Source organism: Oncorhynchus mykiss, chromosome 1, assembly GCF_013265735.2.
Source record: "Oncorhynchus mykiss isolate Arlee chromosome 1, USDA_OmykA_1.1, whole genome shotgun sequence".
NCBI classification, from domain to species: Eukaryota; Metazoa; Chordata; class Actinopteri; order Salmoniformes; family Salmonidae; genus Oncorhynchus; species Oncorhynchus mykiss.
Genome location: NC_048565.1, coordinates 84,237,936 through 84,259,577, shown reverse-complemented (window position 1 = coordinate 84,259,577; position 21,642 = coordinate 84,237,936). Strand labels below are relative to the sequence as shown.

Here is a 21,642-nt window from a genome sequence, read left to right as displayed (position 1 = left end):
TTCGTCAGAGATTGTTTGTTATTTAGTGTTGTGTTGTTTGTATTGGTGCACGACGGGTCCTCGTACCCACTTTGTTTTATTGTTACATTTAGTGTTGGAGTTATGTTTCGTTTATTGTTATTAAATAACTCAATTACATTCAGTTTGATTCTCATGCGCCTGACTTCCATGCCACCTATACACACGACCCTGACATTGACAAACAAACAAACCAAAACAAAGGCTTAGGCTTTGTTAATTTCAAAAAATCCTTTGACTCTATTTGGCATGAGGGTCTGCTATACAAATTGATGGAAAGTGGTGTCGGGGGACAAACATACAACATTATAAAAATCCATGTACACAAACAACAAGTGTGCGGTTGAAATAGGCAAAAAAACAGACACATTTCTTCCCACAGGGCCGTGGGGTGAGACAGGGATGCAGCTTAAGCTCCACCCACCCTTTTCAACATATATATCAACAAATTGGCAAGGAAACAAGAAACGTCTGCAGCACCCAGCCTCACCCTACTAGAATCTGAAGTCAAATGTCTACTGTTTGCTGATGATCTGATGCTTCGGTCACCAACCAAGGAGGGCCTACAGCAGCACCTAGATCTTCTGCACAGATTCTGCCAGACCTGGGCCCTGACAGTAAATCTCAGTAAGACCAAAATAATGTTTTTCCAAAAGTTCCAGTCGCCAGGACCACAAATACATATTTTATCTAGACACCATTGCCCTAGAGCACACAAACTATACATATCTTGGCCTAAACATCAGCACCACAGGTAACTTCCACAAATATGTGAACTATCTGAGAGACAAGGGAAGAAGGGCCTTCTATGGCATCAAATGGAACATAAACTTTGACATACCAATTAGGATCTGGCTAAAAATACTTGAATCAGCTAAAGAAACCATTGCCATTTATGGTTGTGAGGTCTGGGGTCCGCTCACCAACCAATAAATCACAAAATGGGACAAACACCAAATTGAGACTCTGCATGCAGAATTCAGCAAAAATATCCTCAGTGTACAATGTAAAACACCAAATAATGCATGCAGAGCAGAATTTGCCCAATACCTGCTAATTATCAAAATCCAGAAAAGAGCCGTTAAATTCTACAACCACCTAAAAGAAAGTGATTCCCAAACCTTCCATAGCAAAGCCATCACCAACAGAGAGAATAGTCCCCTAAGCAAGCTGGTCCTGGGGCTCTTTTCACAAACACAACAGACCCCACAGAGCCCCAGGACAGCAACACAATTAGACCCAACCAAATTATGAGAAAACAAAAAGAGAATTACTTGACACATTGGAAAGAATTACAAAAAAACTGAGCAAGCTGGAATGCTATTTGGCCCTAAACAGAGAGTACATAGAGGCAGAATACCTGACCATTGTGATTGACCCAAAATTAAGAAACGCTTTGACTACGTACAGACTCAGTGAGCATGGCCTTGCTATTGAGAGAGGCAGACTTGGCTCTCAAGACAAAACAGGCTATATGCACACTGCCCACAAAATGAGGTGGAAACATAGCTGCACTTCCTAACCTCCTGCCCAATGTGTGACCATATTAGAGACACATATTTCCCTCAGATTACACAGACCCACAAAGAATTAGAAAACATATCCAATTTTGATTAACTCCCATATCTATTGGGTGAAATACACAGTGTGCCATCACAGCAGCAAGATTTGTGACCTGTTGCCACAAGAAAAGGGCAACCAGTGAAGAACAAACACCATTGTAAATACAACCCATATTTATGCTTATTTATTTCCCCTTGTGTTCCCTTTTTGAACTATTTGCACATCAGTATAACACTGTACATAGCCATAATATTACATGTCTATTCCTTTGAAACTTGTGAGTGTAATGTTTACTGTTCATTTCTGATAGATTATGTCACTTTTGTTTATTATCTATTTCACTTGCTTTGGCAATGTCAACATATGTTTCCCATGCAAATAAAGCCCTTTGAATTGACATGAATTGAGAGAGAGTTTATTTATTTTTTATTTTGTATTTGAACTATTTCATTACACTCTGTATAGACATAATATGACATTTAACATGCCAATGAAGCCCCTTAAATTGAATTGAAATTGAAGTGAGTCAGAGTTAGAGTTCAACAGTGACCAGGGTCTCAGGTATCAGTCATGTTATATTCTTGACACATCCCTGACAATGAACCCATTCAAACACAATAACAGGTCCCGTTTCAAAGCTGTCAGACAGGTAGTGCTTAGAGGAATGACAATTTGAGTTTCTACAGGTTAGTTCGTGAGGGGATAGGATGTCCCTTGGAATATCCTGTGTGACTCAAAGGGTTTCTCCCCCAGTTAGGATCCTCTGACTCAAGTGTCTGACTAAAGAGATCTCAGACAGTGAGAGACCAGCCAAGTGGGACATTTTACACACCACCATTTGATCTATGTTGCATTGTAGGTTAACACAAGCGCTAGATTAAACACTATTTATATGACAAAGGACACATGAACTTTGAAGCAAAGCGCTCGACAGTAAAATTATGTAAAAACGGGATACCGGCCGTCGGAATACCCCCTACGAACGCTCTCTGGTCCCCTCTTCCCCACACCGGTCATAAACCTTGTCGCTTCAGATAAGCGGTCGAGCCCCGACAAGAGGAGAAAGTTCACCGGCGATGCTCCGTTCGTTTCCCTCTGTCTGCGGGTGGTGCTGAACGTTTGCACGCACGCGGACCGGGCGGTGGGGGCTGGGATACGGTACGTGTGAGAGAACATAAAGAGAGAACAGGACTTGACTAGCCTGTTTATTTTCCAAGCGGAAATTTCCACGTGTTTGCGACAGACACAAGAGGAAGAGTGAGAAGGATGAGGGGGGGAAGCCTGAGTTTCTTTTCGTGAAAGAATGAAAAATGTATAGGAAATAGGCCTGTCAACGAACAGAGACTGGATTTGTACGATTCTAAGCTATATCAAGGAAATAACTTACTTATTTCAACCAAGACACATCTGGAAATAGTCGTTCCTCGGACGTTCTCTGACAGAATTAGATTGAGAGGTGAGTTTCTTGAATGGAACTAAACTGTCAACAAGGTTTTCAAATTGTGTTCATGGAATCGATTGATCCTGTTCTGCATAAAATGTTGTTTATCCATGAAGTTTCTAAATAGGCTTATAGAGTCCTACATATAAGTCCTCTATACAGTGGGCTCCAAAATTACTGGCACTGCACAAACAATATTTAAAAAATTTAAACAATATAATTATAGAGATAAACTCAAAATACCAACATGTGAAAAATACTGTACTTTATTAATGTTTCAATGGATCCCTACAAAATCATTTATTGATTTAATTAAAAATCTATGTCCTCCAAATCAAGGCTTCACAATTAATTGAACCCTTAAATATTATTGTTAAAATCTACCAAAATTAAACCAGGAATTAAATTCCACTTATATAAGTTCATCTAAGTGTTAAGGAACTATATTGAGCCATTACATCACTTCCTTTTTCACTAGGGTATAAAAATGAGGTAACACGCATGCAATATCCCTTTGTCATCCAACACCATGAAGAAAAGAAAAGAACTGGCAGTTTAAAAGAGACAGATGTTCGTAGACCTTCATAAATATGGTAATGGCTACAAGAAGATCCACAAACGATTGAATATACCGCTGAGCACTGCCAGGTCAATTATTAAAACATTTAAAAGATATGGAACAGTTGAAAACCTCACGGGTAGAGAACGCAAATGCATTTTGCCCCCCAGGATGGGGAGGAGGATCGTGAGAGAAGCAACAAAATCCCCAAGAATCACTGTGATAGAATTGCAGGCCTTGGTGGCGTCTTGGGGTCACCAGGTTTCAAAAAGTACCATCAGACGCCACCTCCACAACCACAGGCTCTTTGGAAGGGTTGCCAGAAGAAAGCCCTTAATGACCCCAAGACACAGACGCAAGCGCTTGGAGTTTGCCAAACGTCATTTAAATTATGATTGGAAAAAGGTGCTTTGGTCAGATGAGACAAAAATGTAACGTTATAGTCACATACAGCATCGGCATGTTTGGCGTCGAAACAGAGATGCATACAAGGAGAGGCACCTCATACCCACGGTAAAATATGGAGGGGGGTCAGTGATGTTTTGGGGCTGTTTTAATTCCAGAGGTCCAGGGGCACTGGTTAAGATTGATGGCATAATGAATTCTACCAAGTATCAGGCAATTTTGGCTCACAGTCTGGTTGCCTCTGCCAGAAGGCTGGGCCGTATGTGGACTTTCCAACAAGACAATGACCCAAAACATACCTCAAGATCCACACAGAAATGGTTCTGTGACAACAAAATCAATGTTCTGCCATGGCCATCTCAGTCACCGGACCTCAATCCAATGGAAAACCTGTGGGCTGAGTGGAAGAGGGCAGATCTCATGTTCTGAGGGAGCAAGGATGAACACATTTTCCTATTGGAGAGTCAAATCAAATCAAATGTTATTTGTCACATACATGTGTTTAGCCAATGTTACTGCGGGTGTCGCGAAATTCTTGTGTTTCTAACTCCAACAGTGCAGTAATATCAAACAAGTAATATCTAATAATTTCACAACAATACACACATCTAAAGTAAAGCAATGGAATGAAGAATATATCAATATTTGGGTGAGCAATATCAGAGCGGCATAGACTAAGATACAGTGGAATAGGATAGAATACAGTATATACATATGGGTGGTGACCTAGAATACCTCACAATCAAATGCCGACGTGGCCGACGTGAGTAAGACATTTAAACATGTTAACCCTTGCAAGGCTGCTGGCCCAGACAGCATCCATAGTGTCACGTTCTGACCTTAGTTCCTTTGTTTTTGTCTTTGTTTAGTATGGTCAGGGAGTGAGTTGGGGTGGGCAGTCTATGTTAGTTTTTCTATGATTTTCTATTTTTGTGTTTGGCCTGATATGGTTCTCAATCAGAGGCAGCTGTCCCTGATTGAGAACCATATTTAGGTAGCCTGTTTTCTATTGTGTTTTAGTCTTTGTGTGTCTGCACCAGACAGAACTGTTTCGGTTGTTTCTTTGTTGTTTGTTATTCAGTGTTCAGTTTTTTTCCATTAAATACGATGAACACTTACCACGCTGCGCTTTGGTCCTCTCCTTCTTCCACCGACGACAGCCGTTACACATAGGCAATTCCTCAGAGCATGCGCAGACCAGCTAGCTGGTGTGTTTATGGACATATTCAATCGCCCCCTATCCCAGTCTGCTGTCCCCACATGCTTTAAGATGCCCACCATTGTTGCTGTACCCAAGAAGGAAAGATAACTGAGCTAAATTACTACTGCCCCATAGCACTCACTTCTGTCATCATGAAGTGCTTAGAGATACTAGTCAAGTATCATATCACCTCCACCTTACCTGCCACACTAGACCGACTTCAGTTTGCATACCGCCCCAACAGGTCCACAGACGATGCAATCGCCATCACACTGCCCACTACCCTGTCCCATCTGAACAAGAGGAATACCTATGTAAGAACGCTGTTCATTGACTACAGCTCAGCATTCAACACCATAGTACCCTCCAAACTCGTCATTAAGCTGGAGGCCCTGGGTCTCAACCCCACCCTGTGCAATTGGCTCCTGGACTTTCTGACGGGCCGCCCCCAGATGGTGAAAGTAGGAAACAACATCTCCACTTCGCTGACCATCAACACTGGGGCCCCACAAGGGTGCGTGCTCAGCCTCCTCCTGTACTCCCTGTTTACCCATGACTGCTTGGACATGCACACCTCCAACTCAATCATCAAGTTTGCAGACAACACAACAATAGTAGGCTTGATTACCAACAACCACGAGACAGCCTACAGGAAAAATGTGAGGTCACTTGGAGTGTGCTGTCAGGAAAACAACCTCTCACTCAATGTCAACAAAACAAAGGACATGATCGTGGACTTCAGGAAACAACAGAAGGAGCACCCCCCTATCCACATCGAAGGGACAGTAGTGGAGAAGGTGGAAAGTTTTAAGTTCCTCGGCGTACACATCACAGACAAACTGAAAAGGTCCATCCACACGGACAGTGTGGTGAAGAAGGTGCAACTGCACCTCTTCAACCTCAGGAGGCTGAAGAAATTTGGCTTGTCACCTAAAACTCTGACAAACTTTTACAGATGCACAATTGACAGCATCCTGTCGAGCTGTATCACCGCCTTGTACGGCCACAGCACCGCCCTCAACCACAAGGCTCTCTAGAGGGTGGTGCGTCTGCACAAACCATCACCAGGGGCATACTACCTGCCCTCCTGGACACCTACACCACCCGATGTTACAGGAAGGCCAAAAAGATCATAAAGGACAAGAACCACCCGAGCCACTGCCTGTTCACCCCGCTACCATCCAGAAGGCGAGGTCAGTACAGGTGCATCAAAGCTGGGACCGAGAGACTGAAAACAGCTTCTATCTAAAGGCCATCAGACTGCTAAACAGCTATCACTAACTCAGAGAGGCTGCTGCCTACATAGAGTATCACTGTCCACTTTAATAAATGGATCACTAGTCACTTTAAACAATGGCACTATAATAATGTTAACATATCTTATATTACTCGTCTCGTATGTATATACTTTACCGTATACCATCTATTGCACCAAGCCAATGCCACTCGGCCATCTCTCATCCATATATTTATATGTACATATTCTTATTCCATCCCTTTAGATTTGTGTGTATTAGGTAGTTGTTGGGGAATTGTTAGATTACTTGTTAGATATTTACTGCACTGTCAGAACTAGAAGCACAAGCATTTCGCTACACTCGCATTAACATCTGCTAACCGTGTGAACAGTTGAAGTCAGAAGTTTACATACACCTTAGCCAAATACATTTAAACTCAGTTTTTCACAATTCCTGACATTTAATCCTAGTAAAAATTCCCTGTCGAGGTCAGTTAGGATCACTGCTTTATTTTAAGAATGCAAAATGTCAGAATAATAGTAGAGAATGATTAATTTCAGATTTGATTTCTTTCATCACATGCCCAGTGGATCAGAAGTTTACATACACTCAATTAGTATTTGATAGCATTTAACTTGGGTCAAACATTTTGGGTAGCCTTCCACAAGCTTCCCACAATAAGTTGGGTGAATTTTGGCCCATTCCTCCTGCCAGAGCTGGTGTAACTGAGTCAGGTTTGTAAGCTTCCTTGCTCGCACACATTTTTTCAGTTCTGCCCACACATTTTCTATGGGATTGAGGTCAGGGCGTTGTGATGGCCACTACAATACCTTGAATTTGTTGTCCTTAAGCCATTTTGCCACAACTTTGGAAGTATGCTTGGGGTCATTGTTCATTTGGAAGACCCATTTGCGACCAAGCTTTAACTTCCTGACTGATGTCTTGAGATTTTGCTTCAATTTATCCACATAATTTTCTATCCTCATGATGACATCTATTTTGTGAAGTGAACCATTTCCTGCTGCTGCAAAGCACACCCACATCATGATGCTGCCACCCCCGTGCTTCATGGTTGGGATGGTGTTCTTCGGCTTGCAAGCATCCCCCTTTTTCCTCCAAACATAACAATGGTAATTATGGCCAAACAATAGTGTTTTTGTTTCATCAGACCAGAGGACATTTCTCAAAAAGTATGATCTTTGTCCCCATGTGCAGTGGCTTTTTTATGGCGGTTTTGAGCAGTGGCTTCTTCCTTGCTGAGAGGCCTTTCAGGTTATGTTGATATAGGACTCATTGTACTGTGGATATAGATAATTGTGTACATGTTTCCTCCAGCATCAGGTCCTTTGCTGTTGTTCTGGGATTGATTTGCACTTTTCGCACTAAAATACATTCATGTCTGGTAGACAGAATGCATCTCCTTCATAGAGCGGATTGACGGCTGCGTGGTCCCATGGTGTTTATACTTGCGTACTATTGTTTGTACAGATGAATGTGGTACCTTCAGGCGTTTTGAAATTGCTCCCAAGGATGAACCAGACTTATGGAGTTCTACAATTATTTTATGTGGTCTTGGCTGATTTCTTTTGATTTTCCCATGATGTCAAGCAAAGAGGCAATGAGTTTGAAGGTAGGCCTTGAAATACATCCACAGGTACACCTCCAATTGATTCAAATGATGTCAGTTAGCCTATATGAAGCTTCTAAAGCCATGATATAATTTTCTGGAATTTTCCAAGCTGTTTAAAGGCACAGTAAACTTAGTGGATGTAAATGTCTGACCCACTGGAATTGTGATACAGTGAATTATAAGTGAAATAATCTCTCTGTAAACAATTGTTGGAAAAATTACTTGTATCATGCACAAAGTAGATGTCCTAACCGACTTGCCAAAACTATAGCTTGTTAACAAGACATTTGTGGAGTGGTTGAAAAATGAGTTTTAATGACTACAACCTACAGTGCCTTGCGAAAGTATTCGGCCCCCTTGAACTTTGCGACCTTTTGCCACATTTCAGGCTTCAAACATAAATATATAAAACTGTATTTTTTTTGTGACGAATCAACAACAAGTGGGACACAATCATGAAGTGGAACAACATTTATTGGATATTTCAAACTTTTTTAACAAATCAAAAACTGAAAAATTGGGCGTGCAAAATTATTCAGCCCCTTTACTTTCAGTGCAGCAAACTCTCTCCAGAAGTTCAGTGAGGATCTCTGAATGATCCAATGTTGACCTAAATGACTAATGATGATAAATACAATCCACCTGTGTGTAATCAAGTCTCCGTATAAATGCACCTGCACTGTGATAGTCTCAGAGGTCCGTTAAAAACACAGAGAGCATCATGAAGAACAAGGAACACACCAGGCAGGTCCGAGATACTGTTGTGAAGAAGTTTAAAGCCGGATTTGGATACAAAAAGATTTCCCAAGCTTTAAACATCCCAAGGAGCACTGTGCAAGCGATAATATTGAAATGGAAGGAGTATCAGACCACTGCAAATCTACCAAGACCTGGCCGTCCCTCTAAACTTTCAGGTCATACAAGGAGAAGACTGATCAGAGATGCAGCCAAGAGGCCCATGATCACTCTGGATGAACTGCAGAGATCTACAGCTGAGGTGGGAGACTCTGTCCATAGGACAACAATCAGTCGTATATTGCACAAATCTGGCCTTTAAGGAAGAGTGGCAAGAAGAAAGCCATTTCTTAAAGATATACATAAGAAGTGTAGTTTAAAGTTTGCCACAAGCCACCTGGGAGACACACCAAACATGTGGAAGAAGGTGCTCTGGTCAGATGAAACCAAAATTGAACTTTTTGGCAACAATGCAAAACGTTATGTTTGGCGTAAAAGCAACACAGCTGAACACGCCATCCCCACTGTCAAACATGGTGGTGGCAGCATCATGGTTTGGGCCTGCTTTTCTTCAGCAGGGACAGGGAAGATGGTTAAAATTGATGGGAAGATGGATGGAGCCAAATACAGGACCATTCTGGAAGAAAACCTGATGGAGTCTGCAAAAGACCTGAGACTGGGACGGAGATTTGTCTTCCAACAAGACAATGATCCAAAACAGAAAGCAAAATCTACAATGGAATGGTTCAAAAATAAACATATCCAGGTGTTAGAATGGCCAAGTCAAAGTCCAGACCTGAATCCATTCGAGAATCTGTGGAAAGAACTGAAAACTGCTGTTCACAAATGCTCTCCATCCAACCTCACTGAGCTCGAGCTGTTTTGCAAGGAGGAATGGGAAAAAATGTCAGTCTCTCGATGTGCAAAACTGATAGAGACATACCCCAAGCGACTTACAGCTGTAATCGCAGCAAAAGGTGGCGCTACAAAGTATTAACTTAAGGGGGCTGAATAATTTTGCACGCCCAATTTTTCAGTTTTTTATTTGTTAAAAAAGTTTGAAATATCCAATAAATGTCGTTCCACTTCATGATTGTGTCCCACTTGTTGTTGATTCTTCACAAAAAAATACAGTTTTATATCTTTATGTTTGAAGCCTGAAATGTGGCAAAAGGTCGCAAAGTTCAAGGGGGCCGAATACTTTCGCAAGGCACTGTAAGTGTATGTAAACTTCCCACTTCAACTGTATGTGACCAATAAAATTTGATTTGATTTGATATGTCTATTCCTCATGAACATGAAGCCAGATTGGGTCTCTTCTATAGTTCAGTCCAATACTGCCTTCAATCTTTTTGCAAATATTGAGGCTAATATTTTGTAGTTATTATTGAGCAGATAGATTGGACGGCAATTATCGAGGAGAACAAGTCTTTCTTGAGACCTTGAGTCAAACTGAGAGGGAGAGCATTATTTGCGATGCTTCAGAAAAGACATCCAACAGACATGGGGTTAACTGTTGAGAAAGAGTTTTGTCAACCTCAGCAGATATACCATCAGTCCCAGGAGACACATTATGTTTAAGGTGTTGAATAAAATCAATTACCTCTTCAACTATAATAGGGTCATCACACAGTTCCCTCTCAGCGTCCCCAACTGATTTCATATCCCCCAGAGTCAAAAAAAGTGTTGAGGACACCTCCCATCTGTGATGAGACCATTAATATTTAATTGTTGAATTGTATTATTTTTAGAGTGGTATTTTTCTAACTAAAAAATAAGATACATTTTGTTCACCCCCCTCTAGCCACTTCTTCCTATATCTGCCAAAGGCTCCCTCTGCTTTCAGTTTATACATATATACAACTTGTGTTGTAGCTCAAACAGAAAAGATTTGTCCTCTTCTGAGAGACTTTCAGCAGGCTTTTGAACAAGGGAGGTGATCTTTGTAATTACACTTTCTTCTTCAGCTCCGTTTTACCTCCTAAGAGAATTATAATCGTAATAACTGCCAAAAATACTCCCATATATTTAAAAATATTTTCCAACCTCATATTGCATGGACATATAGATCCCGGTTATTACTGTATGAATTGTAATTTATAGCTTTGTTCCCAAAGCTATATTGTAACGTTGGGAGAGTGATGGGTGTGGAGTCAGACGCAGAGAGCAGATGGTAGACGGGACAAACCCTTTAATGTCCTCAATCACAGTAACAGGTACAAACATGGGTGAAGCCCAAAACACAGGCGCAACAACCGCAAAACCACTGTTACCAAAATACCGGACAGCGAAAACCCAAAAGTCAACAATACACCACTAACGTAAAATAACCACAAGCCCGCTCAAACACCAGCGGGCAAAACAAACTTAAATAATACCCATCCCAAAACCCCAACAAGGAACAGGTGAAAACAATTAGACAAAAACAAACGAAAAGGAAAAAGGGATCGGTGGCAGCTAGTAGACCGGCGACGACGACCGCCGAGCACCACCCGAACAGGAAAGGGAGCCACCTTCAGTGGTATTCATGACATAATCAAGTAAAGTTAGGAATTAAACCCATAAATGTTGGTAATAATAATAAAGATGTTGATAACAAGACAAAGAAAGTGACCCAGTCGGAGTGCAAAATACTTCCGTTGAAATGATTCTTAGAGTGATATCTCCAGCAGAGCATTCAAAACCATGAGAGAGCCATGAATCATTTCCCCATTGAGATCTCCAGAAAGTACTACGAGCTAAACAAATTGAGTAAAAATTGAAAAGAAACCAGCCTTGCACACCGTATCGATTTAAACGAGTGAGAATAGTTAAAGCATAACAAAGGTAACTTCCAGACCAAGAAACAACAAAGAGCTCACTGCCTGTACTGCAGGTGAAAGGTGAGAGAAAAATATAATAATAAATATCCATTACTACAGTAGTCCGGTGCAGTTAGAATGAAAGTTAAATCACCTTAGAGCCGGGAGTGAGATCTGCTCACATCAGAGGTAGTTTATCTAAGTAGCCTTTGTGACCATCAGGCACAGTCTATGATAGTCCTCAAGGGGGAAGGCTGATTTCGGATGCGTTGATGAAAGCCGATGAAGTAAGCCGCTTTCCCCTCTTTTCCTGCTTTTTCCACAACTGGCCACAGTTTCTCTCTCCTTTCTCTGTCTGCTTTCGAGAGGTCTTCAGCAAACCACAGGTTGTTGTCGTGTAGGAAGGTAGATTTCTGTGCTGCTTTCCATGTGGCATGCCTGGAAATCCGTGATGTGAACTAGAGAATGACACCTCTGGGATTGGAGTCATCCTGCCTTCTCGTACCGAGGCGATGTACAGTGTCGACAACATCTGCTATCTTAGCCTTCTCCTCAGGTAGGACAGCTTGGTAGACTTTGAGGGTCTCTTGCCGCACGTTCTCCCCATCTGCCTCGGGAGCGACATACAGTCTCAGATTCCACCGTTTGGAGTAGTTTTCAAGTTTGGCAATTCTTCTTTGACACAAGTCCATGTTTCCCTCCTCTATTCCGACACAATTTTCATTGTGGGCAACCTTCTTAACATTGTCGATTTTCATACATGCAAAGTCAACTGTTTTTTTAAGCCCTCAATTTTCATTGCGTTGTCGCCGACCATTTACTCTATGACATCAGACCTGGTATTGATGAGGGTGGAAAGAGTGGCGATAACATTGTTATTGGCAGCGGCTTCAGGGCCCAGTTCAAACATGCGTTGAGGTTTGCTTGGGGTTACAGGCAAAGAAGGAAAATTCTTGTCTGACACCCTAAGTGTCATAGAGTCTGTCAGCCAGTATAGTATAAGGACATTGGATGACGCCTGAGCATTTCTAGCTGAGGAGGTAGCGATAAGAATTATCTATCTGTCAGTGCACTGTGACATTTTTGAAAAATATCATCTTAAATCATCCATTCATTTGGTAGTTCAAAATAATACACTTTTCACTATCTTTCAAAAGTTGGTATGCAGAGCTGGGATTAGCATGGGCTCAAGCTGCCATCTTGGAGCCTCCCTGTCACTCTGCTACAAACCAAAGCTAGTGGGAGAGAAAAATTGTCTCCAACTACAGTCCCACATCCGAAGCTCAGCTCACATGACTCATCAACCTGGTCTAAGAGCATTTTCTTTTCTGTATGTATATAAATCCGAGACACTTAATTTAGTATAATATGTTACGTTTCAGCCATATCTAAACCCTGTTGTTGACAAATCATCCATACTGGAAACATGCAGAACCTGAGGCTATTTTTACCCTGTTTCAAAGGCTTTCATCTCTTAGGAAATAATGTCAATTTCATGGCCTACTCAGTCAAGTCTGTTCTGTTTATATCAGTGGGAAAGTGTCTGTCTACCCATTGGGCACCCACTGGTTTAATCAACGTTGTTGAACCAACGTGGAATAGAGATTGAATTGACGTCTGTGCCCAGTGAGAATAAGATGATTATTGTCTTTAATCATTGACAAAAAGATATGGACAAGTCTCCCATATTTCTCATCATATTTCCAGGATTATGTCGCCATTTCAGCTGTCTTCCCTCAGACTGCTGTGAGTCTCTGGAGCGGGAATGCTGTCTTCCCTCAGACTGCTATGAGTCTCTGGAGCGGGAATGCTGTCTTCCCTCAGACTGCTGTGAGTCTCTGGAGCGGGAATGCTGTCTTCCCTCAGACTGCTATGAGTCTCTGGAGCGGGAATGCTGTCTTCCCTCAGACTGCTATGAGTCTCTGGAGCGGGAATGCTGTCTTCCCTCAGACTGCTGTGAGTCTCTGGAGCGGGAATGCTGTCTTCCCTCAGACTGCTGTGAGTCTCTGGAGCGGGAATGCTGTCTTCCCTCAGACTGCTATGAGTCTCTGGAGCGGGAATGCTGTCTTCCCTCAGACTGCTGTGAGTCTCTGGAGCGGGAATGCTGGGTAATAGTGTGTTGAGCTGCTGTCTGCCTCTGACTACACAGCTGTTTCAGTGTGGAGTTTCTGAATCCCCCAACCAACCCCACTGGCATCACACTGTTTGGAAACACACACACACACACTCACTCACGCACACATGAATAGGAATGCACGAGCACACACACACACACTCATTCTAGGGTGTCCACCCACTCTGCCCACAGTTGATGAAAACGTGCTTTGGTGATGACGTTTCACTTTCTGTTATAGAATACATTTTACCAAGACAAATATCTGTTCTGAATCGTTCAGTGGGGTCGTTCTCTGACATCATTAATATTATATCCTAGAAGTCATATTTCATAACCTAATACATCTGATAAAAAGAACTGAGCTCTGTTGACAGAGCGGTGTAGCTTCCTCGTCTAAACTTTTGGGGATTTTACATTTTGTGGTCGTCGTCTTCCAAGTTGTTTCCATGGGTTGCAAATAGATAAGTTAGCACGACACGAGCTGAATTAAATGTAAAAGGCTTTGAAAAGAAAAAGCTTGTGGTACGCTCCGTTTACATTTCACAGAGATACGCCTGTTTGTGAGAAATATTCGTGGGGGAAAAACAGGAACTTCGCATCAATTTGGACAGCATAGAATAAAATATGAAAATACTAAATGTCATGTCTCAAAATCGATATCTATCTTACCTCTATATTGTTTTATGTCCTCTGGATTTGAGAAGAAAGATGACGAGTTCAATGATAACCCACTGGGTACAGTTCAACTTCTAGTTTTGATTTGCATTTAGTTGAGTTGTCAACGAATGTAAATTCAACGTAAAATCACCACTTGTTTTTTCAGGCCTTCATTGATTTAGTCGCCCTAATTTTGATAATCCTACAAAGGTAAAAACTCCAATAAGTTTGGAACGGATGGTGATAGAGACATGAGCTGTAGACCATGGGTTTTTTTAGAGGAGTGTCTACACAATTAACAGATTATTTTACACATTGGCCAAAAGATGCGTTTTGATTCGACACCCTACTCATTCCCGCTCATACCCAGAGTCTTGGCAGGAAACTCTCGGTCTGTTTCTCATGCCATCCCCAGTTGTTTTAGTGTCTCACCGTCCAAGGAAAAATCATGTCTAACACACACAGAGGGAGAGGAAGAGAGAGAGGGGGGGGAGAAGAGGCAGAGCGAAAGAGAGAGCGAATGAGGGAGAAGGGGCAGAGAGAAAGAGAGAGAGACGGGCAGAGAGAAGAGGAGGCATGGAAAGTGACAGAGGATACAGTACATCAGTGAAAGCTGCTGGCAGAGAGAGCAAGTGAGAGAGATGACACAGGATGAGAGAAAGAAAGAGAGTTGATGGGGGAGTGAGAGGGACGAGATAGGGTTAAGTTGATGGGGGAGTGAGAGGGACGAGATAGGGTTAAGTTGATGGGGGAGTGAGAGGGACGAGATAGGGTTAAGTTGACGGGGGAGTGAGAGGGACGAGATAGGGTTAAGTTGATGGGGGAGTGAGAGGGACGAGATAGGGTTAAGTTGATGGGGGAGTGAGAGGGACGAGATAGGGTTAAGTTGATGGGGGAGTGAGAGGGACGAGATAGGGTTAAGTTCATGGGGGAGTGAGAGGGACGAGATAGGGTTAAGTTGATGGGGGAGTGAGAGGGACGAGATAGGGTTAAGTTGATTGGGGAGTGAGAGGGACGAGATAGGGTTAAGTTGTGACACTGTAAAAATATATTTGTTTTATGTTCTAAAGTCTCAAGGCCTGTTTAATTGTTTTAATCCAGTGTATGGATCAGAGTTGGTAACGCTGCTGGTCTGATTGAACCATAAATAATCCTCACACAGAGAGATAAAGTAATGGAATCTTTCTCTCTCTTCTCAGTTCAATTCAATTCAAGGGGCTTTATTGGCATGGGAAACATATGCTATCATTGACAAAGCAAGTGAAGTAGATAATAAAGTGAAATAAACAATAAAAATCAACTCTAAATTAAATTAAATGTGCTTTATTGGCATGACATAACAATGTACAAATTGCCAAAGCTTACTTTGGATATTTACAATACGAAAATAATAAGAATCAAAATTGTCAACGGGACAACAGTAACAACAATAACCAAGGGTCAAAATAACCATACATTGAACAATAACAATACGCATGCTGTAGAGTACATGTGCAGGTTGATTGGTCTGTCAGACACTGTCCCTCATCTCTCTCTCTCTCTCTCTCTGTCTCTTTCTGTCTCTCAGTCTCTGTCTGTCTCTCTCTCTCTCTGTCTCTCTCTTTCTCCCTCCATCTCTCTCTCTCTCTCTGGCACTCTTGTCCTCTCTCTCTATGTCTCTCTCTCCATTCATCCCCCTCTCCAAGGTAATTTTCACATTGTCTAAAGAAGTAATCTAGTTGATGTTTATTTGTATTTTTATATGGCAGGAGAGTAAAAATTCCAGCCGGAATAACCTACTGTTTTTTGGTGAACTCCAAGGTCTGATAGCAATAGTCCCGTGCGAATCAACATACCTGTGTTTTGAGAGAAATGTCTGAGATTGGCAGGTGTTGCTCGCTGTTTGCGCAAGAAAACAATAACTGATTCGATAAATTGAGCATTATGTCACGACTCCTACCGAACGTGGCTCCCCTTTCTGTTCGGGTGGTGCTCGGCGGTCGTCGTCACCGGCCTACTAGCTGCCACCGATCCCTTTTTCTCTTTTCTGTTGGTTTGGTCTGATTTGTTTCACCTGTTTCTTGTTTAGACTTTAAGTTTGGCTATTTAAGTCGGTAGGCCGCCTGCTCTTTGTGCGGGCTTGTTTATTCCCACTTTGTATGTGTGGTAGTGCGATCTTGGTTTGGTTCCTGTTTTGGGCATTTGTTTTATGATGCTCAGTTTCGTTGTATAGACTAGTCCGGTGCTGAATAAAGAGCTATTCAGAACTTTCTGCCTCCTGCACCTGACTCCTCACCCACTACGCACAAGATTGTTACACATTAGCTATATATGAATGGCCTACATGTAGCCTATCAACTTTCACAGTGAATGCTTTTGTTTATATGTTTTGTGCGAATTAATTGAATATTGCCAAATGCATCAGTAAAAAATATTGAGCCTATTTAATGCAACCCATGCTGTTAATAGATGCATACAGCTGACCTACACGTTTGGATATTACAAGCTCACATTCTCACCCATAGCCTTAAAAGGCATCTCAAGTGCAATTGCACTGTTTAGCTCACATCTGAAGGCTAGAGGGGTGGGGGCATTTAGGACGTGCTGCGGATCGCTAAAATATCCTACTGATTATGATCACACTTCCTCAATTCAATCACTTTGGCCACACTATTGGAAATATGGTTTGGTAGGGTTTAGAAACTTGATAACCAAGTTTGAGTTGTGGCCCTATCACCTGGACATGTTGAAATACTGTATCTTCACGCCTAGAATAAAAAACAACAACACCGAGTTACACATGGGATAAGCAAACGTACAGTCAGTAACACAATAGAAAAATATATATACAGTGTGTACACATTTAGTAAGATTAGGGAGGTAAGGCAATAAATAGGACATAGTGGCGAAATAATTACAATTTAGCATTAACACTGGAGTGATAGATGTGCAGATGATGATGTGCAAGTTGAGATACTGGGGTGCAAAAGAGCAAAAAAAAAAAATATGGGGATGAGGTAGTTGGGTGGGCTATTTACAGATGGGCTGTGTACAGGTGCAGTGATCGTTAAGCTGCTCTGACAGCTGATGCTTATAGTTAGTGAGGGAGATATAAGTCTCCAGCTTCAGTGACTTTTGCAATTCGTTCCAGTCATTGGCAGCAGAGAACTGGAAGGAAAGGCAGCCAAAGCAGGTGTTGGCTTTGGGGATGACCAGTGAAATATACCTGCTGGAGCGCGTGCAACGGGTGGGTGTTGCTATGGTGACCAGTGAGCTGAGAAAAGGCTGGGCTTTACCTAGCATAGACTTATAGATGACCTGGAGGCAGTGGGTTTGGCGACGGATATGAAGCGAGGACCAGCCAACGAGAGCATACAGGTCACAGTGGTGGGTAGTATATGGGGCTTTAGTGACAAAATTGATTGCACTGTGTTAGACTACATCCAGTTTTCTGAGTAGAGTGTTGGAGGCTATTTTGTAAATAACATCGCCGAAGTCAAGGATCGGTAAGATAGTCAGTTTTACGAGGGTATGTTTGGCAGCATGTGTGAAGGAGGCTTTGTTGTGGATTAGGAAGCCAATTCTAGATTTAATTTTGGATTGGAGATGCTTAATGTGAGTCTGGAAGGAGAGTTTACAGTCTAACCAGACACCTAGGTATTTTTTAGTTGTCCACATATTCTAAGTCAGAACCGTCCAGAGTAGTGATGCTAGTTGGGCGGGCGGGTGCGAGCAGCGATCGGTTGAAGAGCATGCATTTCGTTTTACTAGCATTTAAGAGCAGTTGGAGGCCGCGGAAGGAGTATTGTATGGCATTGAAGCTCGTCTGGAGGTTTGTTAACACAGTGTCCAAAGAGAGACCAGATGTATACAGAATGGTGTTGTCTTGGCCAGGTTGATGAAGATGGCTGCACAGTACTGTCTTTATGTCAGTTATGATATCGTTTAGGACCTTGAGCGTGGCTGAGGTGCACCCATGACCAGCTCGGAAACCAGATTGCATAGCGGAGAAGGTACGGTGGGATTCGAAATTGTCGGTGATTTGTTTGTTAACTTGGCTTTCGAAGACTTTAGAAAGGCAGGGCAGGATGGATATTGGTCTGTAACAGTTTGGGTCTAGAGTGTCTCCCCCTTTGAAGAGGGGGATGACCGCGGCAGATTTCCAATCTTTAGGGATCTCAGATGATACGAAAGAGAGGTTGAACAGGCTAGTAATAGGGGTTGCAACAATTGTGGGGGATAATTTTAGAAAGAGAGGGTCCAGATTGTCTAGCCCAGCTGATTTGTAGGGTCCAGATTTTGCAGCTCTTTCAGAACATCAGCTATCTGGATTTGGGTGAAGGAGAAGCGGTGGGGGGGCTCGTACAGGTTGCTGCGGGGGGTGCATGGCCGGGTGGAAAGCATGGCCAGCCATAGAAAAATGCTTATTCTCGGTGGTGACATTGTTTCCTAGGTGAGCAGCTGGCTGGAGGTGCTATTATTCTCCATGGACTTTACAGTGTCCCAAAACTTTTTGGAATTAGTGCTACAGGATGCAAATTTCTGTTTGAAAAAGCTAGCCTTTGCTTTCCTAACTGACTGGGTATATTGGTTCCTGACTTCCCTGAAAAGTTGCATGTCGCAGGGGCTATTCAATGCTAATGCAGTACGCCACAGGATGTTTTTGTGCTGGTCAAGGTCAGTCAAGTCAGGAGTGAACCAAGGCTATATCTGTTCTTAGTTCTACATTTTTTGAATGGGGCATGCTTATTTAAGATGGTGAGCAAAGCACTATTAAAGAACAACCAGGCATCCTCTACTGATAGGATGAGGTCAATATCTTTCCAGGATTCCCGGGCCAGGTCGATTAGAAAGGCCTGCTCGCTGAAGTATTTTAGACTGTGATGAGGTGTGGTCGTTTGACCGCGGACCCATTACGGACACAGGCAATGAGGCAGTGATCGCTGAGATCCCGGTTGAAGACAGCAGAGGTGTATTTGGAGGGCATGTTGGTCAGGATGATATCTATGAGGGTGCCCATGTTTATGGATTTAGGGTTGTACCTGGTAGGTTCCTTAATAATTTGTGTGAGATTGAGGGCATCTAGCTTAGATTGTAGGACGGCCGGGGTGTTAAGCATATCCCAGTTTAGGTCACCTAACAGTACGAACTCTGAAGATAGATGGAGGGCAATCAATTCACATATGGTGTCCAGGGCACAGCTGTTGGCTGAGGGGAGTTTATAACAAGCGGCAACAGTGAGGGACTTATTTCTGGAAAGGTGGATTTTTAAAAGTAGAAGGTTGAACTGTTTGGGCACAGACCTGGATAGTAAGACAGAACTCTGCAAGCTATCTCTGCAGTAGATTGCAACTCCGTCTCATTTGGCAGTTCTATATTGACGGAAAATGTTGTAGTTGGGGATGGAAATTTCTGAATTTTTGGTGGCCTTCCTAAGCCAGGATTCAGACAAGGCTAGGACATCAGGGTTGGAGGGGTGTGCTGAAGCAGTGAATAAACAAACTTAGGGAGGAGGCTTCTGATGTTAACATGCATGAAACCAAGGCTCTTAAGGTTACAGAAGTCAACAAATGAAAGCGCCTGGGGAATAGGTGTAGTACTGGGAGATACAGGGCCTGGGTTAACCTCTACATCACCAGAGGAGCAGAGGAGGAGTAGGATAAGGGTACGCCTAAAGGCTATAAAAACTGGTTGTCTATTGCGTGAGATTTAAAGGAGCAGATTTCTTGGCATGGTAGAATAGATTCAGGGCATAATGTACAGACAAGGGTATGGTAGGATGTGAGTACAATGGAGGTAAACATAGGCATTGAGTGACAATGAGGGAGGTTGCATCTCTGGAGGTGAGGTCTCTGCATGCATGGGGGGTGGTACAAAAGAGCTATCTAACACATGTTGAGCGGTACTGGGGGCTCTACAGTGAAATAAAACAATAATAACTAAGTGAAACAGCAGTAGACTAGGCATATTGACATTAGAGAGAGGCATAAAGCAATCACAGGTGTTGGTCAGGAGAGCTAAGACAATAACGGGTAAATGGCGATGAATGGCCAGAGAGGGTCAGGACCTGAGTTCGAGGCTGGGTCCGACAGATAAACAAAATTAGGTACAGTGTTAATGAACAGACCAGCAGGCATCAGCTGTGTAGTCGCTACTACGCTAGGCGAGCGGGAAACACAGAGTTCATAAAGCTAGCAGGCCGGGGCTAGCAGATGGGTCTTCGGCGACATGGCAACGGAAAAGCTTGTTGAAACCACATCGGACGATTACGTCGGCAGACCAGTCGTGATGGATCGGCGTGGCTCCATGTCGACAATAAAGGGTCCAGGCCACTTGGCAAAAGAGGTATTCTAGCCCAAGAATGATCTGGTATACGCCGTCTGCTGGCCGGGAGATGGGCCTAGGTTGAGGCTAGCTCAAGGCTAACTGGTTCTCGCTTTGGGACAGAGACGTTAGCCAACAGTAGCCACTCGGTTGCAGCTAGCTAGCTGCGATGATCCACTGTAATGGTCCAAAGCTTGTGGCAGGAATCCGGTGATGTGGTGGAGAAAAGAGGTCCTAAATGCTCTGGGTTGATTACGCGCAGTGCAATCTGGCAGGTAATTGTCCGAGCTAAAGGTGAAGACTGCTAGCAGTGGCAAACAATGACGGGTAGCTAGTAGCTAGTATGCTGGCTAGCTGCTGATGGAGGTTCCAGTTATAAGGTATAAAAAAAATGCAGATCCGTACCTCATTGGGTGAGGCGGGTTGCAGGAAAGTATGTTTAGTTCCTAGATGGAAAGTGAGATTAAAATATATATGAAAAAAAAACGAAAAACAGACTATTTAGAAACTAATTAACACGGGACAAGACAAGCACACGTCCGACTGCGACGCCATCTTGGATATGTGATGCATGTGTCACGTAAAGAGAGCAAGGTTTAAGGGAATAGGGAATGTTTACCTAAACAAATGAGGGATTTCTGTAACTGAACTTTTCAGTCAGAAATGGCTGTAAATTTATTGCAGCTTCAACAAACATGGAAAGTGCGATTAAAACTTTGATGTTCTGTGGTGGTCGCTGCAGCAGGGAGGAGAGAGCGACATTGGGTGCTAGTCAGTCACTCACTGTCTTTTTCTTTAACACAGCGCTGCAAGTCTGAGCCTGGCCCGGCACAATCAAATCAATTGCTGGTCGGACACCCTCTAGTCATTTGTGTGTCTTAATTATTTAATCAACCGTGTGCTTAAAGCATCAGACAAGTTCAGTGAATATAGTTGATTTGATTAAAACACAGAGAATGTGTCAATATATGGGGA

General features: G+C 42.8%; 1 protein-coding gene across 3 annotated transcripts in view; it reads left to right on the top strand.

The window, feature by feature from the left end:
- The first annotated feature begins 2,628 nt into the window (after window positions 1-2,628).
- Window positions 2,629-21,642, top strand: part of LOC110531033 (leucine zipper putative tumor suppressor 2 homolog) — a 99,421-nt gene continuing 80,407 nt past the window's right edge. For 2 of the 3 annotated variants that reach the window (XM_021614317.2, XM_036987414.1), the window contains exon 1: window positions 2,630-3,037. The gene's annotated coding sequence lies outside the window, so the exon portion shown is untranslated. Of the gene's footprint in view, window positions 3,038-21,642 lie in introns of all 3 variants that reach the window. The other variant, XM_036987419.1, reaches the window with a different exon arrangement.